At 40.4% G+C, this 10,930-nt stretch overlaps 1 non-coding gene across 1 annotated transcript; it reads left to right on the forward strand.

Moving 5' to 3' along the window:
* The first annotated feature begins 1,275 nt into the window (after positions 1 to 1,275).
* On the forward strand, positions 1,276 to 1,381 carry LOC114113324 (U6 spliceosomal RNA). Its single transcript, XR_003588383.2, has one exon. It is a non-coding gene; the product is annotated as a U6 spliceosomal RNA (small nuclear RNA).
* The last annotated feature ends 9,549 nt before the right edge of the window (positions 1,382 to 10,930 follow it).

Raw genomic sequence — 10,930 nt, forward strand, 5'->3', positions numbered from 1 at the left:
TACAAGCACATTTATATTTTTGCTTTATTGCTCCAGCTTATTCTTTAAACTTTGACTTGCACTCAGAGGATTCAAGGATCTTGTTAAATTGCAGATTCTGACTCAGTAGTGCTAAGACAAGGCCCAGGATTCTGCATTTCTAACAGACTATCAAGTGATGCCTTGGTGGCTGGTTGGAGAACTACACTTAGAGCAGTGATGTAGTAGGGACAGAAGCAGGTCATGAACCCTCCATAATTCAGGTTCTTATACTACCCCAGGCAGCCTTCTAAAGAGTTTTGGGAGTAGACTTTATCTAGAGGATCCCAGAAGATGAAACAAAGGCTGCTGGATGGAATTAAAGCAAAATCTTACTGTCTAGAAGATGATTCTGACATCAAGAGCTGTTGAGCAATAATTTGGACGGTATTATGAGATGAATATCCTTCATTATGGGGCTCTCCTGGCGGTTCAGCCATGAAGAAATCTCCTGCCAGTGCAGCAGATGCAGGTTTGACCCCTGGATCAGGAAGATCCCCTGGAGAAGGAAATGGTAACCCACTCCAGTATTCTTGCCTGGGAAACCCCATGGACAGAGGAGCCTTGTGGGCTACAGTCCATGGGTTTGCAAAGAGTCAGACATGACTTAGTGACTAAACAACAGCACCTTTCATTATAAATATTCAAGAAAAGAGAAAGCAGTATTTTTCTGTCATTTTATTGGATTGGCCAAAATGTTCATTTGAGTGTTCTGTAAGATGGTATGGAAAACCCAGACAAACTTTTTGGCCAACTTATTACTATGAACATTTCAAACATAATTCTTGATTCTACAGTTAGCATCTTCCTATATGCTTGCTTTATCCATCCCTCTGTTTATTTGACAATGCAATATTGTTTTTTATGCCTACATAGCCTTTACTGAAGTTCAGTATTTGTTTATTTTTTGTGGGATGAAATTTACATGCAGTGGATACACAAATCCTAAGTTACTATTTGATGAGGTTTGACGAATGCATATACCTTTGTGACCCAAACGTCTATCAAGATATAAAACAGTACCATCACACCCAAATTTTTTCATCCCACTCCACAGTCTTCACTCCTATCATCCTAAATGCAACTATTTTTCCTAATTGGTTTTGCCATAGTTTAATTTTGCTTCTTCTAGACTTTCACATCAGTGAGATTAGAAATAATTTACTCTTTTGTGTGAAGCTTCTTTTGCACTAAGTTTTTGAGATTCATCTGTGTCATCATGTAGTTAAGAGGCATATAGTAATGAAGATTCCTGGAGAGCTCACTTCAGCAGCACATATACTGAAACTAGAACGAGACAGAGAAGATTAGCATGTCCCTACACAAGGATGACATGCAAATTTGTGAACCATTCCATATTCGTGTGTATACCTATGGCTGACTCATGTTGAGGTTTGACAAAAAACAACAAAGTTCTGTAAAGCAATTATCCTTCAATAAAAAAGTAAATTAAAAAAAATTCCTATAGTATGAGTCTGTAATTTGTTCTTTCTCTTTTATGGTTTTTTTTTTAATTTAAATTTTTATTTTTACTTTATTTTACTTTACAATACTGTATTGGTTTTGCCACACATTGACATGAATCCATCACGGGTGTACATGCGTTCCCAAACATGAACCCCCCTCCCACCTCCCTCCCCATAACATCTCTCTGGGTCATCCCCATGCACCAGCCCCAAGCATGCTGTACCCTGCGTCGGACATAGACTGGCGATTCGATTCTTACATGATAGTATACATGTTACAATGCCATTCTCCCAAATCATCCCACCCTCTCCCTCTCCCTCTGAGTCCAAAAGACCATTATACACATCTGTGTCTTTTTTGCTGTCTGGCATACAGGGTCGTCATTGCCATCTTTCTAAATTCCATATATATGTGTTAGTATACTGTATTGGTGTTTTTCTTTCTGGCTTACTTCACTCTGTATAATCGGCTCCAGTTTCATCCATCTCATCAGAACTGATTCAAATGAATTCTTTTTAACGGCTGAGTAATACTCCATTGTGTATATGTACCACAGCTTTCTTATCCATTCATCTGCTGATGGACATCTAGGTTGTTTCCATGTCCTGGCTATTATAAACAGTGCTGCGATGAACATTAGGGTACATGTGTCTCTTTCAATTCCAGTTTCCTTGGTGTGTATGCCCAGCAGTGGGATTGCTGGGTCATAAGGTAGTTCTATTTGCAATTTTTTAAGGAATCCTCACACTTTTTTTTTTAAAGAATCTGAGATAAATTTACCCCTTTAAAGTATACAAATTAGTGGTTGTTAGTATATTCACAAGGTTGTGTAACCATTACCACTATCTAATTCCAGAAAATTTCATCACCACCAAGAGAAATCCCATACACATTGGCAGTTACTCCTCAATCCTTCTTTTCGTCCCAGTTCCAGTTCCAGTTCAGTCGCTCAGCCATATCCGACTCTTTGCGACCCCATGAATCGCAGCACGCCAGGCTTCCCTGTCCATCACCAACTCCCGGAGTTCACCCAAACCCATGTTCATTGAGTCGGTGATGCCATCCAGCCATCTCATCCTCTGTCATCCCCTTCTCCTCCTGCCCTCAATCTTTCCCAGCATCAGAGTCTTTTCAAATGAGTTAGCTCTTCGCATGAGGTGGCCAAAGTATTGGAGTTTCAGCTTCAGTATCAGTCCTTCCAATGAACACGCAGGACTGATCTGCTTTAGGATGGACTGGTTGGATCTCCTTGCAGTCCAAGGGACTCTCAAGAGTCTTCTCTAACACCACAGTTCAAAAGCATCAATTCTTCAGCACTCAGCTTTCTTTATAATCCAACTCTCACATCCATACATGACCACTGGAAAAACCATAGCCTTGACTAGACAGACCTTTGTTGACAAAGTAATGTCTCTGCTTTTCAATATGCTGTCTAGGTTGATCATAACTTTCCTTCCAAAGAGTAAGCATCTTTAATCTTTTCTTCCCAGACTCTGGCAATCATTATTCTACTTTGTATCTCTATGGATTTGCCTATTCTGAACATTTCATGTCATATTCTGTATTATGAAGTTATCACAGTGTTTTTTGTTTTTTTTTTCTCCATCCTCCTATTGATATAAACTTGGGCTATTCCTAGTTTGGGGCTATTTTGACTACATCTTCTTTGAATATTCATGTAAAAGGTATTTTTTGGGCATATGATTTTGTTTTCTTAGGCCAATGCTTACAATTAGGATTACTGGTGGATAGTATTGTTATATGTTTAGTTCTATAGCAACAAGTATTTCCAAAGCGGTCATACCATTTTACATTTCCATGAACATTGTATGACAATTCTGGTTGCTCTACATGCTCAGCCATCTGGTGTTGTCAATTCTTTTTTTTTTTTTTTTTTTAATTTGGGCTATTCTGGTGGGTACAACAATATTTAAGAGGCAGGTAGAAGTTAAGTATGAGGAGCTTGGACAGGAATGTCTCCACAGAGCTCAGAGCTTCTGGGATTCCAAACCAAGTTATATGCATACTTGTGTTAGCTTTATATTGCTGCCATTAAAAAAGAAAAACAAAACAAAACAGAAAACTACCACACACAGTGAAGTAAAACAACACATATTTATTATCTCACTGTTTTCTAGGCCAGAAACCTGGGTTCACTCAGCTGTTCCTCTGTCTTCAGTCTCACAGTGCTGAAATCAACCTGCCAGCTGTCTTGGGCTCTCAACAGGAGGCTCCAAGGAAGAATTCATTTAGGTTGTTGGCAGAGTCCATGGTCCATAAGGTTGTAGAACTAAAGTCCCTATTTCCTTCGTGGCTGTTAGCTGGAGGCCGCTATGAGTTCTTCAGGACCTCTTTTCAGCCCTCATACCTGCCCCGTCCATCACAGAAGCCGGCTGCTGGGGATTATACTTGTACTTGCAATCACCCTCGCTTCCCCTTCTACCACAGCGCCTCTGCTTCTACCTGGAAAACGTTCTCTGCTTTTAAGAGTTCATGTCCTTAAGACCAGCCTGGATAAATCAGGATAATCATCCTATCTTAATACATGTAACCTCGATCACATCTACAAAGCCTCTTTTGACACGTAATCTAACATGTTCACATGACTCAGGGATTAGGACGCAGATGTCTATGTGGAGCAATTATTCTTCAGCCACGGCTCCTTTAAGTGACAAATGCCCAGACCTCTGGTAGACGACAAGCTTTGGAGTCTGAGGTCTCACCTTCCGCACTGTAGCAGTTTCTCCCCTCTCTGTCAACATTTTGTCAACTCTGATTAAATGCTTCTGGTATTTTATACAACCCAATCAAGAACAGCTTAATATGGACTATTTCAGTTTCACTTGGTAGTTTTAAGAGTGTTCATAGCATTGGTGTAAGAATTCAATGAGATAACTTATTTTTTGGTTCCCAAAGAAATTTATTTTAGTTTATTTTTATACAAGAAGCAAAAATAACATATTAAGTATCATTAAGAACATTTTTCAAAGACTCTGAACTTCCAAGTCAGCAATAGAGAGAGAGAAAGAGAGAAGGAAGGTCTTAGTGTGGATTGCTAAGCAGCATATATACATGTTTTTAAGGCATCTTATTGTTGGCAATGTTTTTTGTGAGCACCCTATGAAACATGTTGTTTAACCCCTAAAGCAATCTTGTTCATATATCCAGAAAGGATATGAAATGCTTGTGCTGGTAGTCAGTTTCTATAAATAATTGTTTTTTGAGCTATTTAAAGAATACCCTCAAGACTCACAGTGCCTTGTTGGATTTTTTCCATGAAACAGTCGTTATTTAAAATGAATCAGAGAGAATGTCTTTTTTTAATTTCAATTTTTGTTACGGTATAGTTGCTTTACAATGCTGTGTTAGCTTCTCCTATAGAGCAAAGTGAAGCAGCTATACATATACATATATCCCCTCTTTTTTGGATTTCCGTTCCATGTAGGTCCCCACAGCTAATTAATGCAAGGAAACGCATGTAAAATAGTGCTTGCCACAAAGTAACTGCTAAGGAGACTTCATGTGGGCCAGCCACATCACCGTTCCGCCTCAAGCCTCTATTTTCTCTTGATTATGATGCTTATAAGTCTTTGCTTTCCCATCTGCTCTCTGACCTGAAAGGCAGACCTCTCCATGATAGATCAGTGAGGTCCCCTGCCCACTGATGTTCAGGTGGATTTGGCCTCCGGGAGGAACAGGTGAGGGATTGAAGGGAGAGAGATGACTGAGACTGGCATTTTATTCTACTCATCCAGAGCCCACCACCACTTTCAGAGCTCATGAACCACAACCATAGGCTGCTCTCTCTAGACTCTAATAACACTGTTCCCTTTACTCTTGCCATCAGGCTAAGGGTGCTAGTAGCTTCCACTATTGTTCGTCTCATGTGCTACACAATCTCTTGTTGATTTCCCTGATCACCATCATGGCTTCATAAATCATCTCTTCACTAACCTCTCCTGAATTATCCTTCTTATTGTACCAAGTTACTCTACATATTCGTCCATGTGGTGGTGTCTTTTTTTTTTTTTTTTAATTTGAGCTATTCTGATGGGTCCGGCAATATTTAACAGGCATAAAGTAGCAAAGATCCCTGTAGAATGAGGAGAGAAAAAATGGAAATGTACTGGACCGTTTCTGTAGACCCTCATCTATTTAGAATGTTGTCATTCCTTGGTTCTCAGGATGCATGAACTCTTCACAATTCTAATTTTATTGAGTGGTTAGTTTTGGTAGAAATGTTGAAGAATGTCAAGTAAACACACATCAAGTTTGAGAGTCCCACTTTTTCAATAATTCATTCAAAAATATTTAGTTGTGAACATGTCAAGGAGAGATGAATGTCTTAGCCTTCTTATGTCTTGTTATCACCTCCTTTAAAACAATCAATTCCCTTTTTCTCTGAAATATTATGTCAATGAAGAGGAGGCATACAATGAATATTTATTATCTGTTGAGTGATTTAAACACATCTCTTCAACAATCCTTCCAGGAACCCTTAACAGAAGGGATCACATCCTTTTATCAAATGAGGAAACTGAGGCTCAAAGAGATAAAATAACTTATTCCAAATGTGTGATGCTACTGAGAATTCAAGTTCAGATCTCTTTTCTCAGTCCTGCACCATTTCTTTTAACTAGGCTGTCTTTAAGTCCTCAGCTATTAGAATAGGGATTCAGTGACCCTTGCCTTAAAATCATTATTTTTGTGCAAAATCAGAAAGGGACCTGACATTCAGATGCAGTCACAATGGTTTGGATAAATGAATGAGTGCTTGAAGCAATGGGTGAATGAATCAAGCAAATTTTTGCAAGATTAGTTTCACTTTTGTAAAGAAGTCAAAGAAGTCAGACACAGTCATAGATTGGTATAAAAGGTGAACAAAGCCAGGCTGAGATATTGGCTGGAAATCTTGGGAGGGAGTGTCTCCAGGAAGATGAGGTACTTGATGCAAGCAGAGTTCAGCAGGTCTCCACTGCTGCCCTTTCAGCTCCTTCCTACTGCCTGGCACAGGATGTTCCCATGGAGAGAACTGCCCAGGGTTCAGCGTTCTTCAGGATTACATCTGTTGTCAGGTGGATTGACAAGGATTAGGCTTCTTGTTCTATGGTTATGAAGAGAATGCCAGGACAAGACACAGTTCTCACCTCGAATGATAGCATCCCAGAAATGCAAGGAAGTTCTCAAAGGGAACCATTCTCCCTTTCTGAGTAATGGCCATTTATTAACATGTACAATGTTTTCTATAGATTATTGTATTTATGCTTCATTACTGCTATATGAAGCAAGTATTACTAAACCCACGTACAGATTGAAAAACAGACTCAAAGTCCACATGATCCAGGGTCACAGAATGGATAAGTAGCTGAACTGGTACTGAAAAGCAGAGAGGTCTGACTTCAAATGCCTTCATCTTTACCCTCAAAACACCATAACAATTAGTTGGATTTATTAGTGTTTTGGTTTAAGCATTCAGTTCAGTTCAGTTCAGTCGCTCAGTCATGTCTGACTCTTTGCGACCCCATGAATCGCAGCACACCGGGCCTCCCTGTTCATCACCAGCTCCTGGGGTTCACCCAAACTCATGTCCATCGAGTCGGTGATGCCATGCAGCCATCTCATCCTCTGTCGTCCCCTTCTCCTCCTGCCCCCAATCCCTCCCAGCATCAGTCTTTTCCAGTGAGTCGGCTCTTCACATGAGGTGGCCAAAGTATTGGCGTTTCAGCATTAGCATCAGTCCTTCCAATGAACACACTGATCTCTTCTAGAATGGACTGGTTGGATCTCCTTGTAGTCCAAAGGACTCTCAAGAGTCTTCTCCAACACCACAGTTCAAAAGCATCTATTCTTCGGCACTCAGCTTTCTTCACAGTCCAACTCTCACATCCATACATGACCACTGGAAAACCATAGCCTTGACTAGAGGGACCTTTGTTGGCAAAGTAATGTCTCTGCTTTTGAATATGCTATCTAGGTTGGTCATAACTTTTCTTCCAAGGAGTAAACGTCTTTTAATTTCATAGCTGCAATCACCATCTGCAGTGATTTTGGAGCCCCCCCCCCTGCAAAAAATAAAGTCTGACAATATTTCCACTGTTTCCCATCTACTTCCCATGAAGTGAACAGACCAGATACCATGATCTTAGTTTTCTGAATACACAGAAGAACTGTACAAAAAAGATCTTCACAACCAAGATAATCATGATGGTGTGATCACTCACCTAGAGCCAGACATCCTGGAATGCAAAGTCAAGTGGGCCTTAGAAAGCATCACTATGAACAAAGCTAGTGGAGGTGATGAAATTCCAGTTGAGCTATTTCAAATCCTGAAAGATGATGCTGTCAAAGTGCTGCACTCAATATGCCAGCAAATTGGGAAAACTCAGCAGTGGCCACAGGACTGGAAAAGGTCAGTTTTCATTCCAGTCCCAAAGAAAGTCAATGCCAAAGAATGCTCAAACTACTTCACAATTGCACTCATCTCACACGCTAGTAAAGAAATGCTCAAAATTCTCCAAGCCAGGTTTCAGCAGTACGTGAACCATGAACTTCCAGATGTTCAAGCTGGTTTTAGAAAAGGCAGAGGAACCAGTGATCAAATTGCCAACATCCACTGGATCATTGAAAAAGCAAGAAAGTTCCAGAAAAACATCTATTTCTGCTTTATTGACTATGCCAAAGCCTTTGACTGTGTGGATCACAATAAACTATGGAAAATTCTGAAAGAGATGGTTTAAACATTATGTTCTATCGATTACTTTGGTGATTCTTATAGAACTTAATTCTCTTTCTGAACAAATAAAGTTTTGATGACCAGCATATCTAAAATATATTTCCTGTCTTCTTTGTCATTCTTTTAATGCAAATTTATATTTTCTTTCTCTGAATTCCAAAAGTGCATCTAACTAGCATGGTGTATTATCCAGGGTATTTTAAGGTAAAAAATGGAGGCCAAGTCCCAACCCACAATTTACCTATGTAACCTTGGGTGAATAATTTCAATGATCTGAGTATCAGCTCAGTCACCTCTCAGACTGGGGGTTATTATCCCTGTCCAACCTAGTTCAAGGGACTTTGGGAAATCAAATTAGATAATGGATATGAAAGTAGTTTGTAAACTATGAAGTGCTATAAAGATGGTGTGGGTTGTTTATGTGTGTGTTCTCTCTCCATCTCCCACCTATCCTATGAATTAGGCAAGACAAATACGCTCACCTTACTGAAGGCAGGAGGAGACTGAAGGCAGGGGGAGACTGAAGGCAGGGGGAGAAGGGGACGACAGAGGATGAGATGGTTGGATGGCATCACTGACTTGATGGACATGAGTTTGAGCAAGCTCCAGGAGTTGGTGTTGGACAGGGAAGACTGGTGTGCTGCAGTTCATGGGGTCACAAAGAGTCGGACACGACTGAGTGACTGAACTGAACTGAAATATGCTTATTTTATTTGTAGATTTCATCCTTCCTTCCTTCCTTTCCTTCCTTTGCATTTTCCTCCCTCTCTACCTCCTTCCTTTTCTCTGTTTCTTCAACAAACCCCTTTTTTAGGTCTTACCATGAACTTGGCGCTGTGACACAGCACACACAGCCAATTAAGGCATTTACAACCCTGTCATCGAGCAGCCTCAAGCTAGGCACAGAGAGTACACAGATATGTGACGGAACCAAGGGAGGAGAAGTGGCACAGCTGAAGAGACAAGCTGGAACCCTCAGTTTCAAATTCCAAGATAGTGTGCTCTCCATCTATTTACAAGATTCATCTGGGAAAATTACCACTTTGAAGCCAATGTTTCCAAGAGCAGAATCTGGCTTAAAGGAAAAAGAATCCCCTGAGAGTCCACTGAACATGTATATGTGCAGAGAATCATGATGTCTTTTCATGTTCCCCTACATACTGCTATTTCATATATTGGAACGAAAGATCTAGAAAAATGCTTTCTCCCAGATCATAGAACTAGAAAATGGCATATCTCTGTCCCTCCTCCAGGCCAGCTGTGTTTCAAATGTTTAAAGGCAGAGGCATCTTTAGGCAATATAGAAGTGAAGGGAAAGCAACAGGTCAGATTTGATAAGCTAGTAGGGTCTGTCCTTCATAATGTTAGGGCCTCTACCCTTTTTTCTGTGCTCTGTTAATACAGCCTGGGATGATCGTTAATATGACCATTTAACCAATGTTTCCCTTCTGTGGAGCTACTCCGTTTGGTGCCTGTCTGGGGATGAATTACATAGACCTGTCCGTGTCCTCTGAAATTGTCTAAAGCCTTCTCTTCAAGTTGAACAGAAACTCACTTCGGCTCAAAGGAACAGCCTATGGAAAATTCCTGACACTGTATGTTCTCGTAATTTTTGGAACACTGTAAATATTTGAGTCAGTAGATCTTAATCCATAAACACAGCTGTACTTAAAAAACCCTGATGGAGAGTTATTATAATTTAAACAATTGGGTAACAAAACAAATCAATGTTAATCATTTTCGTTTTCTAAGGACAATGGACTCAGACTTCTCATAAAACTGACATGATGAGCTTCGCAATTGCATCCACAAATAAACTTACAAATGCTAAGATAAACCATTCTCAACTTTTAAGAACATTATAAAAAGAAAGTGAGGTGGGGGAGGGCCAGGAAAGAGAAGAAAAACAAAACAATTTTGAGCAAGACCAAGACTCTCATAGCCATATTTCACATGAGGCCTCCAAAGATAAACATGAAGGGAGAAAACCCTCTCTGGGTTTGCCGTTTCTCAGTCTGAATTACATTATGAATTACCATTGTTCAGGAGTTATTCTTGTTTCTATCAGAGCTACCTTTGGCTCTCTTCAGACTTCTTTGCTGTAATTTATAGAAACTACTCACAACAGTCAATTAATTTCCAAACGATATGCTGAGCTCTTACTTGTCAAGCATTATGGTGGGGTACTGAGGTTGATGTGAAGAATGAGATACAGCCCCCAGCTTCAAAAGGATTATAGTGTAGAATCAGAGACCAAAACATCATCATAAATGAGCTTTTTGGTAAGTGAATAAACCAATGTTTTGCCTGAAAACGGGGGAAAAAAATTACAGACTTTGGAGGACATTTCCAGCTGGAAATGTTGGTGTTTAGGGATAAGGTTGGATGACTGAACTGAACTGAGGGGCTTCCTAGGTGGCGCTAGTGGTAAAGAACCTGCCTGCTAGTGCAGAGACACAAGAGATGTGAGCTCAATCCCTGGGTCAAGAAGATCCTCTGGATGAGAGCACGGCAACCCACTCCAGTATTCTTGCCCAGAGAATCCCATAGATAGAAGAGCCTGGCAGGCTACAGTCCATTGCATCACACAGAGTCAGACATGACTGCAGTGATTCAGCATGCACTCACGCAAAGGAGACCAGTACCTGGCAATGCTGACAAGGGCAAAACTCGAACAGCTCTGAAGGGCCTGGGATTTCAGGCTTGGGAGTT

The sequence above is a fragment of the Ovis aries genome, chromosome 2 (assembly GCF_016772045.2).
Source record: "Ovis aries strain OAR_USU_Benz2616 breed Rambouillet chromosome 2, ARS-UI_Ramb_v3.0, whole genome shotgun sequence".
In the NCBI taxonomy this organism is placed as follows: Eukaryota; Metazoa; Chordata; class Mammalia; order Artiodactyla; family Bovidae; genus Ovis; species Ovis aries.